Raw genomic sequence first — 18040 nt, forward strand, 5'->3', positions numbered from 1 at the left:
TGTAGATAATTCCTTGTTTATACAGATGGCGGTGTAGATATTTCCATCTCTATACAGATGGCGGTTTACATATTTCCATGTTCATACAGATGGCGGTGTAGATATTTCATTGTTTTTAGACATGGCGGTGTAGATAATCCATGTTTATACAGATATCGGTGAAGATATTTCCATGTTTATACAGTTAGCTGTGTAGATATTTACATCGTTATACAGATGGCGGTGTAGATATTTCCAAGTTTACAGAGACAGCGTTTTAGATATTTCCATGTTTATAGAGATGGCGGTGTTGGTATTTCCATGTTTATACAGAAGACGGTGTAGATATTTCCATGTGTATACAGATAGCGGTGAAGATATTTCCATGTATATACAGATAGCGGTGTAGATATTTCCATGTTTATACAGAGAGCTGTGTATATATTTACATCTTTATACAAATGGCGGTGTAGATATTTCCATGTTTATACAGATGGCGGTGTAGATATTTCCATGTTTATAGAGATGGCGGTGTAGGTATTTCCATGTTTATAGAGATGGCGGTGTAGATATTTCCATGTTTATAGAGATAGAGGTGTAGATATTTCCTAGTTTAAACAGACAATGCTGTAGATATTTCCATGTTTATAGAGATAGAGGTGTAGACATTTCCACATTTATACAGATAGCGGTGTAGATATTTAAAGGTTCAGACTGATGGTGGTGTAGATATTTCCATCATTATACAGATAGCGGTGTAGATATTTCCATGTTTATACAGATGGCGGTGTAGATGTTTCCATCTTTATACAGATGGCGGTGTAGATATTTCCATGTTCATACTGATGGCGGTGTAGATATTTTCATGTTTATAGAGATGGCGGTGTAGATATTTCCAAGTTTATATAGGTGGTGGTGAAGATATTTCCATCTTTATAGAGATGGCGGTGTAGATATTTCCATCTTTATACAGATGGCGGTGTAGATATTTCCATGTTCATACACAAGGCGGTGTAGATATTTCCATCTTTATACAGATGGCGGTGTAGATATTTCCATGTTTATACAGATGGCAGTGAAGGTATTTGCATGTTTTAGATATGGGGGTGTAGATATTTCCATGTTTATACAGATGGCAGTGTAGATATTTCCATGTTTATAGAGAAGGCAGTGTAGATATTTCCATGTTTATAGAGATAGCGGTGTAGTGATTTCCCTGTAAATAGGCATAGCGGTGTAGATATTTCCATGTTTATAGAGATAGAGGTGTAGATATTTCCTAGTTTAAACGGACAGCGGTGTAGATATTTCCATGTTTATAGAGATATCGGTGTAGACATTTGCACGTTTATACAGTAAGCGGTGTAGATACATCCATGTTCATACAGATGGCGGTGTAGATATTTCCACCCTTATACAGATAGCGGTGTAGATATTTCCATGTTTATACAGATGGCGGTGTAGATATTTCCATGTTCATGGAGATGGCGGTGTAGATATTTCCATGTTTATAGAGATAACGGTGTAGTTATTTCAAAGTTAATAGGCATAGCGGTGTAGATATTTCCATGTTTACAGAGATAGAGGTGTAGATATTTCCTTGTTTATAGATATAGCGGTGAAGCTATTTCCATGTTTATACAGATGGCGGTGTAGATATTCCATCTCTATACAGATGGTGGTGTACATATTTAAAAGTTCATACAGATGGCGGTGTAGATATTTCCATGTTTTTAGACATGGCGCTGTAGATATTTCCATGTTTATACAGATAGCGGTGTAGATTTTTCCAAGTTTATACAGTTAGCTGTGTAGATATTTCCATCGTTATACAGATGGCGATGTAGATATTCCCATGTTCATACAGATGGCGGTGTAGATATTTCCATGTTTATACAGAAGGCGGTGTAGATATTTCCATGTTTATAGAGATGGCGGTGTAGATATTAACATGTTTATACAAATAGCGGTGTAGATATTTCCAAGTTTCTATAGATGGCGGTGTAGATATTTCCATCTTTATACAGTTGGCGGTGTAGGTATTTCCATGTTTAAAGAGATGTCGGTGTAGATATTTCCATGTTTATAGAGATAGCGGTGTAGATATTTCCATGTTTATACACTTAGCTGTGTAGATATTTCCATCGTTATACAGATGGCAGTGTAGATATTTCCAGGTTTATACAGATGATGGTGTAGATATTTCCATGTTTATACAGAAGGCGGTGTAGATATTTCCATGTTTATAGAGATGGCAGTGTAGATATTTCCATGTTTATACAGATAGCGGTGAAGATATTTCCATGTTTACACAGATAGCTGTGTAGATATTTACATCTTTATACAAATGGCGGTGTAGATATTTCCATCTTTATACAGATGGGGGTGTAGATATTTCCATCTTTATACAGATGGCGGTGTAGGTATTTCCATGTTTATAGAGATGGCAGTGTAGATATTTCCATGTTTATAGAGATAACGGTGTAGTTATTTCCTTGTTAATAGGCATAGCGGTGTAGATATTTCCATGTTTATAGAGATGGCGGTGTAGTTACTTCCATGTTTATAGAGATGGCGGTGTAGTTATTTCCATGTAGATAGGCATAGCAGTGTAGATATTTCCATGTTTATAGTGATAGAGGTGTAGATATTTCCTAGTTTATATAGATAGCGGTGTAGATATTTCCATGTTTATAGAGATAGCGGTGTAGACATTTCCACGTTTATACAGATAGCGTTGTAGATATATCCATGTTCATACAGATGGCGGTGTAGATATTTCTATCCTTATAGAGAGAGCGGTGTAGATACTTCCATGTTTATACAGATGACGGTGTAGATATTTCCATGTTCATACAGATGGCGGTGTAGATATTTCCATGTTTATAGAGATAGCGGTGTAGACATTTCCAAATTTATACAGATAGCAGTGTAGATATTAAAAGGTTCATACAGATGGTGGTGTAGACATTTCCATCCTTATACAGATAGCGGTGTAGATATTTCCATGTTTATACAGATGGCGGAGTAGATATTTCCATCTTTATACAGATGGCGGTGTAGATATTTCCATGTTCATAGAGATGGCTGTGTAGATATTTCCATGTTTACAGAGATAGAGGTGTAGATATTTCCTTGTTTATGGAGTTAGCGGTGAAGATATTTCCATGTTTATACAGATGGCGGTGTAGATATTTCCATCTCTATACAGATGGCGGTGTACATATTTCCATGTTCATACAGATGGCGATGTAGATATTTCCGTGTTTTTAGACATGGTGGTGTAGGTATTTCCATGTTTATACAGATAGCGGTGTAGATACTTCCATGTTTATACAGTTAGCTGTGTAGATATTTCCATCGTTATGCTGATGGCGATGTAGATATTCCCATGTTCATACAGATGGCGGTGTAGATATTTCCACGTTTTTAAAGACGACGGTGTAGATATTTCCATGTTTATACAGAAGGCGGTGTAGATAATTCCATATTTATAGAGATGGCGGTGTAGATATTTCCATGTTTATACTCATAGCGGTGTAGAGATTTCCAAGTTTATACAGATAGCTGTGTACATATTTAGAAATTTATACAAATGGCGGTGTAGATATTTCCATGTTTCTATAGATGCTGGTGTAGATATTTCCATCTTTATACAGATGGTGGTGTAGGTATTTCCATGTTTATAGAGATGGCGGTGTAGATATTTCCATGTTTATAGAGATAGCGGTGTAGATATTTCCATGTTTATATCCTTAGCTGTGTAGATATTTCCATCGTTATACAGATGGCGGTGTAGATATTTCCATGTTTATACAGATAGCGGTGAAGATATTTCCATGTTTACACAGATAGCTGTGTAGATATTTCCATGTTTACACAGATAGCGGTGTAGATATTCCATGTTTACACAGATAGCGGTGTAGATATTTCCATGTTTACACAGATAGCGGTTGTTGATATTTCCACGTTTATACAGATAGCGGTGTAGATATTTCCATGTTTATACAGATAGCGGTGTAGACATTTCCACATTTATACAGATAGCGGTGTAGATATTTAAAGGTTCATACAGATGGTGGTGTAGGTATTTCCATCCTTATACAGATAGCGGTGTAGATATTTCCATGTTTATGCAGATGGCTGTGTAGATATTTCCATCTTTATACAGATGGCGGTGTAGATATTTCCATGTTCATACTGATGGCGGTGTAGATATTTCCATGTTTATAGTGATGGCTGTGTAGATATTTCCATCTTTATACAGATGGCGGTGTAGATACTTCCATCTTTGTACAGATGGCGGTGTAGATATTTCCATGTTCATACGCAAGGCGGTGTAGATATTTCCATTTTTGTACAGACGGCGGTGTAGATATTTCCATGTTTGTACAGATGGCAGTGTAGGTATTTGCATGTTTATAGAGATGGCGGTGTAGATATTTTCATGTTTATGCAGATAGCTGAGTAGATATTTCCATCTTATACAGATGGCAGTGTAGATGTATCCATGTTTATACAGATGGCGGTGTAGATATTTCCATCTTTATACAGATGGCGGTGTAGATATTTCCATGTTCATAGAGATGGCGGTGTAGATATTTCCATGTTTACAGAGATAGAGGTGTAGATATTTCTTTGTTTATAGAGATAGGGGTGAAGATATTTCCATGTTTATACAGGTGGCGGTTTAGATATTTTCATCTCTATTCAGATGGCGGTGAATATATTTCCGTGTTCATACAGATGGCGGTGTAGATATTTCCATGTTTTTAGACATGGCGGTGTAGATATTTCCATGTTTATAGAGATAGAGGTGTAGGTATTTCCTTGTTTATACAGATAGCGGTGTAGATATTTCCATGTTTATAGAGATAGCGGTGTAGACATTGCCACGTTTATACAGATAGCGGTGTAGATATTTCCATGTTTATAGAGATGGCGGTGTAAATATTTCCATGTTTATACAGATAGCTGTGTAGATATTTCCATCTTTATACAGATGGTGGTGTAGATATTTCCATCCTTATACAGATAGCGGTGAAGATATTTCCATGTTTATACAGATAGCGGTGTACACATTTCCATGTTTATACAACGAGCTGTGTAGATATTTCCATCGTTATACAGATGGCGGTGTAGATATTTCTATGTTCATACGGATGGCGGTGTAGATATTTCCATGTTTATGCAGATGATGGTGTACATATTTCCATGTTTATACAGATAGCGGTGAAGGTATTTCCATGTTTACACAGATATCTGTGTAGATATTTCCATGTTTACACAGATAGCGGTGTAGATATTTCCATGTTTACACAGATAGCGGTGTAGATATTTCCATGTTTACACAGATAGCGGTTGTTGATATTTCCACGTTTATACAGATAGCGGTGTAGATATTTCCATGTTTATACAGAAGGCGGTGTAGATATTTCCATGTTTATAGAGATGGCGGTGTAGATATTTCCACGTTTATACACATAGCGGTGTAGATATTTCCAAGTTTATATAGATAGCGGTGTAGATATTTCCATGTTTATACAGATGGCGGTGTAGATATTTCCATCTTTATACAGATGGTGGTGTAGATATTTCCATGTTCATACTGAGGGCGGTGTAGATATTTCCATATTTATAGAGATGGCGGTGTAGATATTTCCATGTTTATACAGGTGGTGGTGTAGATATTTCCATCTTTATACAGATGGCGGTGTAGATACTTCCATCTTTGTACAGATGGCGGTGTAGATATTTCCATGTTCATACACAAGGCGGTGTAGATATTTCCATTTTTGTACAGATGGCGGTGTATATATTTCCATGTTTATACTGATGGCAGTGTAGGTATTTCCATGTTTATAGAGATGGCGGTGTAGATATTTTCATGTTTATGCAGATAGCTGAGTAGATATTTCCATCTTATACAGATGGCAGTGTAGATGTATCCATGTTTATACAGATGGCGGTGTAGATATTTCCATCTTTATACACATGGCGGTGTAGATATTTCCATGTTTACAGAGATAGAGGTGTAGATATTTCTTTGTTTATAGAGATAGCGGTGAAGATAATTACATGTTTATAGAGATGGCGGTTTAGATATTTCCATCTCTATTCAGATGGCGGTGTACATATTTCCATGTCCATACAGATAGCGGTGTAGATATTTCCATGTTTTTAGACATGGCGGTGTAGATATTTCCATGTTTATACAGATAGCGGTGTAGATATTTCCATGTTTATACGTTTAGCTGTGTAGATATTTCCATCGTTATACAGATGGCGATGTACATATTCCCATGTTCATACAGATGGCGGTGTAGATATTTCCACGTTTATACAGACGACGGTGTAGATATTTCCATGTTTATACAGAAGGCGGTGTAGATATTTCCATGTTTATAGAGATGGCGGTGTATGTATTTCCATGTTTATAGAGATGGCGGTGTAGATATTTCCATGTTTATAGAGATAGCAGTGTAGTTATTTTCATGTTAATAGGGATAGCGGTGTAGATATTTCCATGTTTATAGAGATGGCGGTGTAGATATTTCCAAGTTTATAGAGATGCTGGTGTAGTTATTTCCATGTAAATAGGCATAGCAGTGTAGATATTTCCATGTTTATAGAGATAGAGGTGTAGATATTTCCTAGTTTATACAGATAGCGGTGTAGATATTTCCATGTTTATAGAGATAGCGGTGTAGGCATTTCCACGATTATACAGATAGCGGTGTAGATATATCCATGTTCATACAGATGGCGGTGTAGATATTTCTATGTTTATACAGATGGCGGTGTAGATATTTCCATCTTTATACAGATGGCGGTGTAGGTATTTCCATGTTTATAGAGATGGCGGTGTAGATATTTCCATGTTTATACAGATAGCGGTGTAGATATTTCCATGTTTATACAGATAGCTGTGTATATACTTACATCTTTATACAAATGGCGGTGTATATATTTCCATGTTTATACAGATGGCGGTGTAGATATTTCCATCTTTATACAGATGGCGGTGTAGGTATTTCCATGTTTACAGAGATGGCGTTGTAGATATTTCCATGTTTATATAGATTGCAGTGTAGTTATTTCCACGTTAAAAGGCATAGCGGTGTAGATATTTCCATGTTTATAGAGAAAGAGGTGTAGATATTTCCTTGTTTATACAGATAGTGGTGTAGATATTTCCATGTTTATAGAGATAGCGGTGTAGACATTGCCACGTTTATACAGATAGCGGTGTAGATATTTCCATGTTTATTGAGATGGTGGTGTAAATATTTCCATGTTTACTCAGATAGCTGTGTAGATATTTCCATCTTTATACAGATGGTGGTGTAGATATTTCCATCCTTATACAGATAGCGGTGAAGGTATTTCCATGTTTATACAGATAGCGGTGAAGATATTTCCATGTTTATACAGATAGCGGTGTAGATATTTCCATGTTTACAGACTGAGCTGTGTAGATATTTCCATCGTTATACAGATGGCGGTGTAGATATTTCCATGTTCATTCAGATGGCGGTGTAGACATTTCCATGTTTATGCAGATGATGGTGTACATATTTCCATGTTTATACAGAAGGCGGTGTAGATATTTCCATGTTCATAGAGATGGCGGTGTAGATATTTCCATGTTTATACAGATAGCGATGAAGATATTTCCATGTTTATGCAGTTAGCGGTGTAGATATTTCCAGGTTTATATAGATGGCGGTGTAGATATTTCCATGTTTATAGTGATAGCGGTGTAGTGATTTCCCTGTAAATTGGCATAGCGGTGTAGATATTTCCATGTTTATAGAGATAGAGGTGTAGATATTTCCTAGTTTAAACAGACAGCAGTGTAGATATTTCCATGTTTATAGAGATAGCGGTGTAGACATTTCCACATTTACACAGATAGTGGTGTAGATATTTAAAGGTTCAAACAGATGGTCGTGTCAAACAGATGGTCGTGTAGATATTTCCATCCTTATACAGAGAGCGGTGTAGAAATTTCCATGTTTATACGGATGGCGGTGTAGATATTTCCATCTTTATACAGATGGCGGTGTAGATATTTCCATGTTCATACTGATATCGGTGTAGATATTTCCATGTTTATAGAGATGGCGGTGTAGATATTTCCATGTTTATACAGGTGGCGGGGAAGATATTTCCATCTTTATACAGATGGCGGTGTAGATATTTCCATCTTTATACAGATGGCGGTGTAGATATTTCCATCTTCATACACAAGGCGGTGTAGATATTTCCATCTTTATACAGATGGCAGTGTAGATATTTCCATGTTTATACAGATGGCAGTTTAGGTATTTGCATGTTTTAGAGATGGCTGTGTAGATATTTTCATGTTTATGCAGATAGCTGAGTAGATATTTCCATCGTATACAGCTGGCAGTGTAGATGTACCATGTTTATACAGATGGCGGTGTAGATATTTCCATGTTTATATAGATGGCCGTGTAGATATTTCCATGTTTATAGAGACGGCGGTGTAGATATTTCCATGTTTATAGAGATAGCTGTGTAGTGATTTCCATGTAAATAGGCATAGCGGTGTAGATATTTCCATGTTTATAGTGATAGAGGTGTAGATATTTCCTTGTTTAAACAGACAGCGGTGTAGATATTTCCATGTTTACAGAGATATCGGTGTAGACATTTCCACGTTTATACAATAAGAGGTGTAGATATATCCATGTTTTACAGATGGCGGTGTAGATATTTCCACCCTTATACAGATAGTGGTGTAGATATTTCCATGTTTATACAGATGGCGGTTGTTGATATTTCCATGTTCATGGAGATGGCGGTGTAGATATTTCCATGTTTATAGAGATAACGGTGTAGTTATTTCAAAGTTAATAGGCATAGCGGTGAGGATATTTCCATGTTTATAGAGACACAGGTGTAGATGTTTCCTTTTTACAGATAGCGGTGTAGATATTTCCATGTTTATAGAGATAGCGGTGTAGACATTTCCAAATTTATACAGATAGCAGTGTAGGTATTAAAAGGTTCATACAGACGGTGGTGTAGACATTTCCATCCTTATACAGATAGCGGTGTAGATATTTCCATGTTTATATAGATGGCGGTGTAGATATTTCCATCTTTATACAGATGGCGGTGGAGATATTTCCATGTTCATAGAGATGGCGGTGTAGATATTTCCATGTTTACAGAGATAGAGTTGTAGATATTTCCTTGTTTATAGAGATAGCGGTGAAGATATTTCCATGTTTATACAGATGGCGGTGTAGATATTTCCATCTCTATACAGATGGCGGTGTACATATTTCCATGTTCATACAGATGGCGATGTAGATATTTCCATGTTTTTAGACATGCCGGTGTAGATATTTCCATTTTTATACAGATAGCGGTGTAGATACTTCCATGTTTATACAGTTAGCTGCGTAGATATTTCCTTCGTTATACTTATGGCGATGTAGATATTCCCATGTTCATACAGATGGCGGTGTAGATATTTCCACGTTTATACAGTTGGCAGTGTAGATATTTCCATGTTTATACAGAAGGCGGTGTAGATATTTCCATGTTTATAGAGATGGCGGTGTCGATATTTCCATGTTTATACACATAGCGGTGTAGATATTTCCAAGTTTATACAGATAGCTGTGTACATATTTACAAATTTATACAAATGGCGGTGTAGATATTTCCATGTTTCTATAGATGCTGGTGTAGATATTTCCATCTTTGTACAGATGGCGGTGTAGGTATTTCCATGTTTATAGAGATGGCGGTGTAGATATTTACATGTTTATAGAGATAGCGGTGTAGATATTTCCATGTTTATACCCTTAGCTGTGTAGATATTTCCATCGTTATACAGATGGCGGTGTAGATATTTCCATGTTTATACAGATAGCGGTGAAGCTATTTCCATGTTTACACAGATATCTGTGTAGATATTTCCGTGTTTACACAGATAGTGGTTTAGATATTTCCATGTTTACACAGATAGCGGTGTAGATATTTCCATATTTACACAGATAGCGGTTGTTGATATTTCCACGTTTATACAGATAGCGGTGTAGATATTTCCATGTTTATACAGATAGCGGTGTAGACATTTCCACATTTATACAGATAGCGGTGTAGATATTTAAAGGTTCATACAGATGGTGGTGTAGGTATTTCCATCCTTATTCAGATAGCGGTGTAGATATTTCCATGTTTATACAGATGGCGGTGTAGATATTTCCATCTTTATACAGATGGCGGTGTAGATATTTCCATGTTCATGCTGATGGCGGTGTAGATATTTCTATTTTTATAGAGATGGCGGTGTAGATATTTCCATGTTTATATAGATGGCCGTGTAGATATTTCCATGTTTATAGAGATGGTGGTGTAGATATTTCCATGTTTATAGAGACAGCGGTGTAGTGATATCCATGTAAATAGGAATAGCGGTGTAGATATTTCCATGTTTCTAGAGATAGAGGTGTAGATATTTCCTAGTTTAAACAGACAGCGGTGTAGATATTTCCATGTTTATACAGGTGGCGGTGTAGATATTTCCATCTTTATACAGATGGCGGTGTAGATACTTCCATCTTTGTACAGATGGCGGTGTAGATATTTCCATGTTCATACACAAGGCGGAGTAGATATTTCCATTTTTGTACAGATGGCGGTGTAGATATTTCCATGTTTATACAGATGGCAGTGTAGGTATTTGCATGTTTATAGAGATAGCGGTGTAGATATTTTCATGTTTATGCAGATAGCTGAGTAGATATTTCCATCTTATACAGATGGCAGTATAGATGTATCCATGTTTATACAGAAGGCGGTGTAGATATTTCCATGTTTATACAGATGGCAGTGTAGATATTTCCATGTTTATAGAGATGGCGGTGTAGATATTTCCATGTTTATAGAGATAGCGGTGTAGTGATTTCCATGTAAATAGGCATAGCGGTGTAGATATTTCCATGTTTATAGAGATAGAGGTGTAGATATTTCCTAGTTTAAACAGATAGCGGTGTATATATTTCCATGTTTATAGAGATAGCCGTGCAGACATTTCCACGTTTATACAGTAAGCGGTGTAGATATATCCATGTTCATACAGATGGCGGTGTAGATATTTCCACCCTTATACAGATAGCGGTGTAGATATTTCCATGTTTATACAGATGGCGGTGTATTTTTTTCCATGTTCATGGAGATGGCGGTGTAGATATTTCCATGTTTATAGAGATAACGGTGTAGATATTTCAATGTCAATAGGCATTGCGGTGAAGATATTTCCATGTTTATAGAGACAGAGGTGTAGATGTTTCCTTGTTTATACAGATAGCGGTGCAGATATTTCCAAGATATAGAGATAGCGGTGTAGACATTTCCAAATTTATACAGATAGCAGTGTAGATATTTAAAGGTTCGTACAGATGGTGGTGTAGATATTTCCATCCTTATATAGATAGCGGTGTAGATATTTCCATGTTTATACAGATGGCGGTGTAGATATTTCCATCTTTATACAGATGGCGGTGTAGATATTTCCATGTTCATAGAGATGTCGGTGTAGATATTTCCATGTTTACAGAGATAGAGGTGTAGATATTTCTTTGTTTATAGAGATAATGGTGAAGATATTTCCATGTTTATACAGATGGCGGTGTAGATATTTCCATCTCTATACAGATGGCGGTGTACATATTTCCATGTTCATACAGATGGCGGTGTAGATATTTCCATGTTTTTAGACATGGCGGTGTAGATATTTCCATGTTTATACAGATAGCGGTGTAGATATTTCCATGTTTATACAGTTAGCTGTGTAGATATCTCCATCGTTATACAGATGTCGATGTACATGTTCCCATGTTCATGCAGATGGCGATGTAGATATTTCCACGTTTATACAGACGACGGTGTAGATATTTCCATGTTTATACAGAAGGCGGTGTAGATATTTCCATGTTTATAGAGATGGCGGTGTAGATATTTCCATGTTTATACAGATAGCGGTGAAGATATTTCCATGTTTATACAGGTAGCTGTGTAGATATTCAAATCTTTATACAAATGGCGGTGTAGATATTTCCATGTTTATACAGATGGCGGTGTAGATATTTCCATCTTTATACAGATGGCGGTGTAGGTATTTCCATGTTTATAGAGATGGCGGTGTAGATATTTCCATGTTAATAGGCATAGCGGTGTAGATATTTCCATGTTTATAGAGATGGCGGTGAAGATATTTCCAAGTTTATAGAGATGGCGGTGTAGTTATTTCCATGTAAATAGGCATAGCATTGTAGATATTTCCATGTTTATAGAGACAGAGGTGTAGATATTTCCTAGTTTATACAGATAGCGGTGTAGATATTTCCATGTTTATAGAGATTGCGGTGTAGACATTTCCACGTTTATACAGATAGCGGTGTAGATATATCCATGTTCATACAGACGGCGGTGTAGATATTTCCATGTTTACAGAGATAGAGGTGTAGATATTTCCTTGTTTATAGAGTTAGCGGTGTAGATATTTCCATGTTTATACAGATGCCGGTGTAGATATTTCCATCTCTATAGAGATGGCGGTTTACATATTTCCATGTTCATACAGATGGCGGTGCTGATATTTCCATGTTTTTAGACTTGGCGGTGTAGATATATCCATGTTTATACAGATAGCGGTGTAGATATTTCCATGTTTATACAGTTAGCTGTGTAGATATTTACATCGTTATAAAGATGGCGGTGTAGATATTTCCATGTTCATACAGATGGCGGTGTAGATATTTGCATTTTTATACAGATGACGGTGTAGATATTTCCATGTTTATACAGAAGACGGGGTAGATATTTCCATGTTTATAGAGATGGCGGTGTAGATATTTCCATGTTTATGCAGATAGCGGTGTAGATATTTCCATGTTTATACAGATAGCTGTGTATATATTTACATCTTTATACAAATGGCGGTGTAGATATTTCCATGTTTATACAGATGGCGGTGTAGATATTTCCATCTTTATACAGATGGCGGTGTTGGTATTTCCATGTTTATAGAGATCGCGGTGTAGATATTTCCATGTTTATAGAGATTGCAGTGCAGTTATTTCCACCTTAATAGGCATAGCGGTGTAGATATTTCCATGTTTATAGAGATAGAGGTGTAGATATTTCCTTGTTTATACAGATAGCGGTGTAGATACTTCCATGTTTATAGAGATAGCGGTGTAGACATTGCCACGTTTATACAGATAGCGGTGTAGATATTTCCATGTTTATAGAGATGGCTGTGTACATATTTCCATGTTCATACAGATGGCGGTTTAGATATTTCCATGTTTATAGACATGGCGATGTAGATATTTCCATGTTTATAGGGATAGCGGTGTAGTGATTTCGATGTAAATAGGCATAGTGGTGTAGATATTTCCATTTTTATAGAGATAGAGGTGTAGATATTTCCTAGTTTAAAAAGATAGCGGTGTAGATATTTCCATGTTTATAGAGATAGCGGTGTAGACATTTCCAAATTTATACAGATAGCAGTGTAGAGATTAAAAGGTTGATACAGACGGTGGTGTAGACATTTCCATCCTTATACAGATAGTGGTGTAGATATTTCCAAGTTTATACAGATGGCGGTGTAGATATTTCCATCTTTATACAGATGGCGGTGTAGATATTTACACGTTCATAGAGATGGCGGTGTAGATATTTCCATGTTTACAGAGATAGAGGTGTAGATATTTCCTTGTTTATAGAGATAGCGGTGAAGATATTTCCATGTTTATACAGATGGCGGTGTAGATATTTCCATCTCTATACATATAGCGGTGTACATATTTCCATGTTCATACAGATGGCGATGTAGATATTTCCATGTTTTTAGACATGGCGGTGTAGATATTTCCATGTTTATACAGATAGCGGTGTAGATACTTCGATGTTTATACAGTTAGCTGTGTAGATATTTCCATCGTTATACTTATGGCGATGTAGATATTCCCATGTTCATACAGATGGCGGTGTAGATATTTCCACGTTTATACAGACGACGGTGTAGATATTTCCATGTTTATACAGAAGGCGGTGTAGATATTTCCATGTTTATAGAGATGGCGGTGTAGATATTTCCATGTTTATACACATAGCGGTGTAGATATTTCCAAGTTTATACAGATAGCTGTGTACATATTTACAAATTTATACAAATGGCGGTGTAGATATTTCCATGTTTCTATAGATGCTGGTGTAGATATTTCCATCTTTATACAGATGGCGGTGTAGGTATTTCCATGTTTATAGAGATGGCGGTGTAGATATTTACATGTTTATAGAGATAGCGGTGTAGATATTTCCATGTTTATACCCTTAGCTGTGTAGATATTTCCATCGTTATACAGATGGCGGTGTAGATATTTCCATGTTTATACAGATAGCGGTGAAGATATTTCCATGTTTACACAGATATCTGTGTAGATATTTCCATGTTTACACAGATAGCAGTGTAGATATTTCCATGTTTACTCAGATAGCGGTTGTTGATATTTCCACGTTTATACAGATAGCGGTGTAGACATTTCCACATTTATACAGATAGCGGTGTAGATATTTAAAGGTTCATACAGATGGTGGTGTAGGTATTTCCATCCTTATACAGATAGCGGTGTAGATATTTCCATGTTTATACAGATGGCGGTGTAGATATTTCCATCTTTATACAGATGGCGGTGTAGATATTTCCATGTTCATACTGATGGCGGTGTAGATATTTCCATGTTTATAGAGATGGCGGTGTAGATATTTCCATGTTTATACAGGTGGCGGTGTAGATATTTCCATCTTTATACAGATGGCGGTGTAGATACTTCCATCTTTGTACAGATGGTGGTGTAGATATTTCCATGTTCATACACAAGGCGGTGTAGATATTTCCATTTTTGTTCAGATGGCGGTGTAGATATTTCCATGTTTATACAGATGGCAGTGTAGGTATTTGCATGTTTTTAGAGATGGCGGTGTAGGTATTTTCATGTTTATGCAGATAGCTGAGTAGATATTTCCATCTTATACAGATGGCAGTATAGATGTATCCATGTTTATACAGATGGCGGTGTAGATATTTCCATGTTTATACAGATGGCAGTGTAGATATTTCCATGTTTATAGAGATGGCGGTGTAGATTTTTCCATGTTTGTAGAGATAGCGTTGTAGTGATTTCCATGTAAATAGGCATAGCGGTGTAGATATTTCCATGTTTATAGAGATAGAGGTGTAGATATTTCCTAGTATAAACAGAAAGCGGTGTATATATTTCCATGTTTATAGAGATAGCCGTGCAGACATTTCCACGTTTATACAGTAAGCGGTGTAGATATATCCATGTTCATACAGATGGCGGTGTAGATATTTCCACCCTTATACAGATAGAGGTGTAGATATTTCCATGTTTATACAGATGGCGGTGTATTTTTTTCCATGTTCATGGAGATGGCGGTGTAGATATTTCCATGTTTATAGAGATAACGGTGTAGATATTTCAATGTCAATAGGCATTGCGGCGAAGATATTTCCATGTTTATATAGACAGAGGTGTAGATGTTTCCTTGTTTATACAGATAGCGGTGCAGATATTTCCAAGATATAGAGATAGCGGTGTAGACATTTCCAAATTTATACAGATAGCAGTGTAGATATTTAAAGGTTCATACAGATGGCGGTGTAGATATTTCCATCCTTATATAGATAGCGGTGTAGATATTTCCATGTTTATACAGATGGCGGTGTAGATATTTCCATCTTTATACAGATGGCGGTGTAGATATTTCCATGTTCATAGAGATGGCGGTGTAGATATTTCCATGTTTACAGAGATAGAGGTGTAGATATTTCTTTGTTTATAGAGATAACGGTGAAGATATTTACATGTTTATACAGATAGCGGTGTAGATATTTCCATCTATATATAGATAGCGGTGTACATATTTCCATGTTCATATCGATGGCGGTGTAGATATTTCCATGTTTTTAGACATGGCGGTGTAGATATTTCCATGTTTATACAGATAGTGGTGTAGATATTTCCATGTTTATACAGTTAGCTGTGTAGATATCTCCATCGTTATACAGATGGCGATGTACATATTCCCATGTTCATACAGATGGCGGTGTAGATATTTCCACGTTTATACAGACGACGGTGTAGATATTTCCATGTTTATACAGAAGGCGGTGTAGATATTTCCATGTTTATAGAGATGGCGGTGTAGATATTTCCATGTTTATACAGATAGCAGTGAAGATATTTCCATGTTTATACAGGTAGCTGTGTAGATATTTAAATCTTTATACAAATGGCGGTGTAGATATTTCCATGTTTATACAGATGGTGGTGTAGCTATTTCCATCTTTATACAGATGGCGGTGTAGGTATTTCCTTGTTTATAGAGATGGCGTTGTAGGTATTTCCATGTTAATAGGCATAGCGGTGAAGATATTTCCATGTTTATGGAGATGGCGGTGTAGATCTTTCCAAGTTTATAGAGATGGCGGTGTAGTTATTTCCATGTAAATAGGCATAGCAGTGTAGATATTTCCATGTTTATGGAGACAGAGGTGTGGATATTTCCTAGTTTATACCTATAGCGGTGTAGATATTTCCATGTTTATAGAGATTGCGGTGTAGACATTTCCACGTTTATACAGATAGCGGTGTAGATATATCCATGTTCATACAGACGGCGGTGTAGATATTTCCATGTTTACAGAATTAGAGGTGTAGATATTTCCTTGTTTATAGAGATAGCGGTATAGATATTTCCATGTTTATACAGATGGCGGTGTAGATATTTCCATCTCTATAGAGATGGCGGTTTACATATTTCCATGTTCATACAGATGGCGGTGCAGGTATTTCCATGTTTCTAGACTTGGCGGTGTAGATATATCCATTTTTATACAGATAGCGGTGTAGATATTTCCATGTTTATACAGTTAGCTGTGTAGATATTTACATCGTTATACAGATGGCGGTGTAGATATTTCCATGTTCATACAGATGGCGGTGTAGATATTTCCATTTTTATACAGATGATGGTGTAGACATTTCCATGTTTATACAGAAGACGGTGTAGATATTTCCATGTTTATAGAGATGGCGGTGTAGATATTTCCATGTTTATACAGATAGCTGTGTAGATATTTCCATGTTTATACAGATAGCTGTGTATATATTTACATCTTTATACAAATGGCGGTGTAGATATTTCCATGTTTATACAGATGGCGGTGTAGATATTTAAATCTTTATACAGATGGCGGTGTTGGTATTTCCATGTTTATAGAGATGGCGGTGTAGATATTTCCATGTTTATAGAGATTGCAGTGTAGTTATTTCCATCTTAATAGGCATAGCGGTGTAGATATTTCCATGTTTATAGAGATAGAGGTGTAGATATTTCCTTGTTTATAGAGATAGCGGTGTAGATACTTCCATGTTTATAGAGATAGCGGTGTAGACATTGCCACGTTTATACAGATAGCGGTGTAGATATTTCCATGTTTATAGAGATGGCGGTGTAGATATTTCCATGTTTATACAGATATCTGTGTAGATATTTCCATCTTTATACAGATGGTGGTGTAGATATTTCCATCCTTATACAGATAGTGGTGTAGATATAAAATGTTTGTACAGATCGCGGTGTAGCTATTTCCATCTCTATATAGATGGCGGTGTACATATTTCCATGTTCATACAGATGGCGGTGTAGATATTTCCATGTTTATAGACATGGCGGTGTAGATATTTCCATGTTTATAGGGATAGCGGTGTAGTGATTTCCATGTAAATAGGCATAGTTGTGTAGATATTACCATTTTTATAGAGATAGAGGTGTAGATATTTCCTAGTTTAAAAAGATAGCGGTGTAGATATTTCCATGTTTATAGAGATAGTGGTGTAGACATTTCCACGTTTATACATTAAGCGGTGTAGATATATCCATGTTCATACTGATGGCGGTGTAGATATTTCCACCCTTA

This window comes from Gorilla gorilla, chromosome 23 (genome assembly GCF_029281585.2).
Source record: "Gorilla gorilla gorilla isolate KB3781 chromosome 23, NHGRI_mGorGor1-v2.1_pri, whole genome shotgun sequence".
Taxonomy (NCBI): Eukaryota; Metazoa; Chordata; class Mammalia; order Primates; family Hominidae; genus Gorilla; species Gorilla gorilla.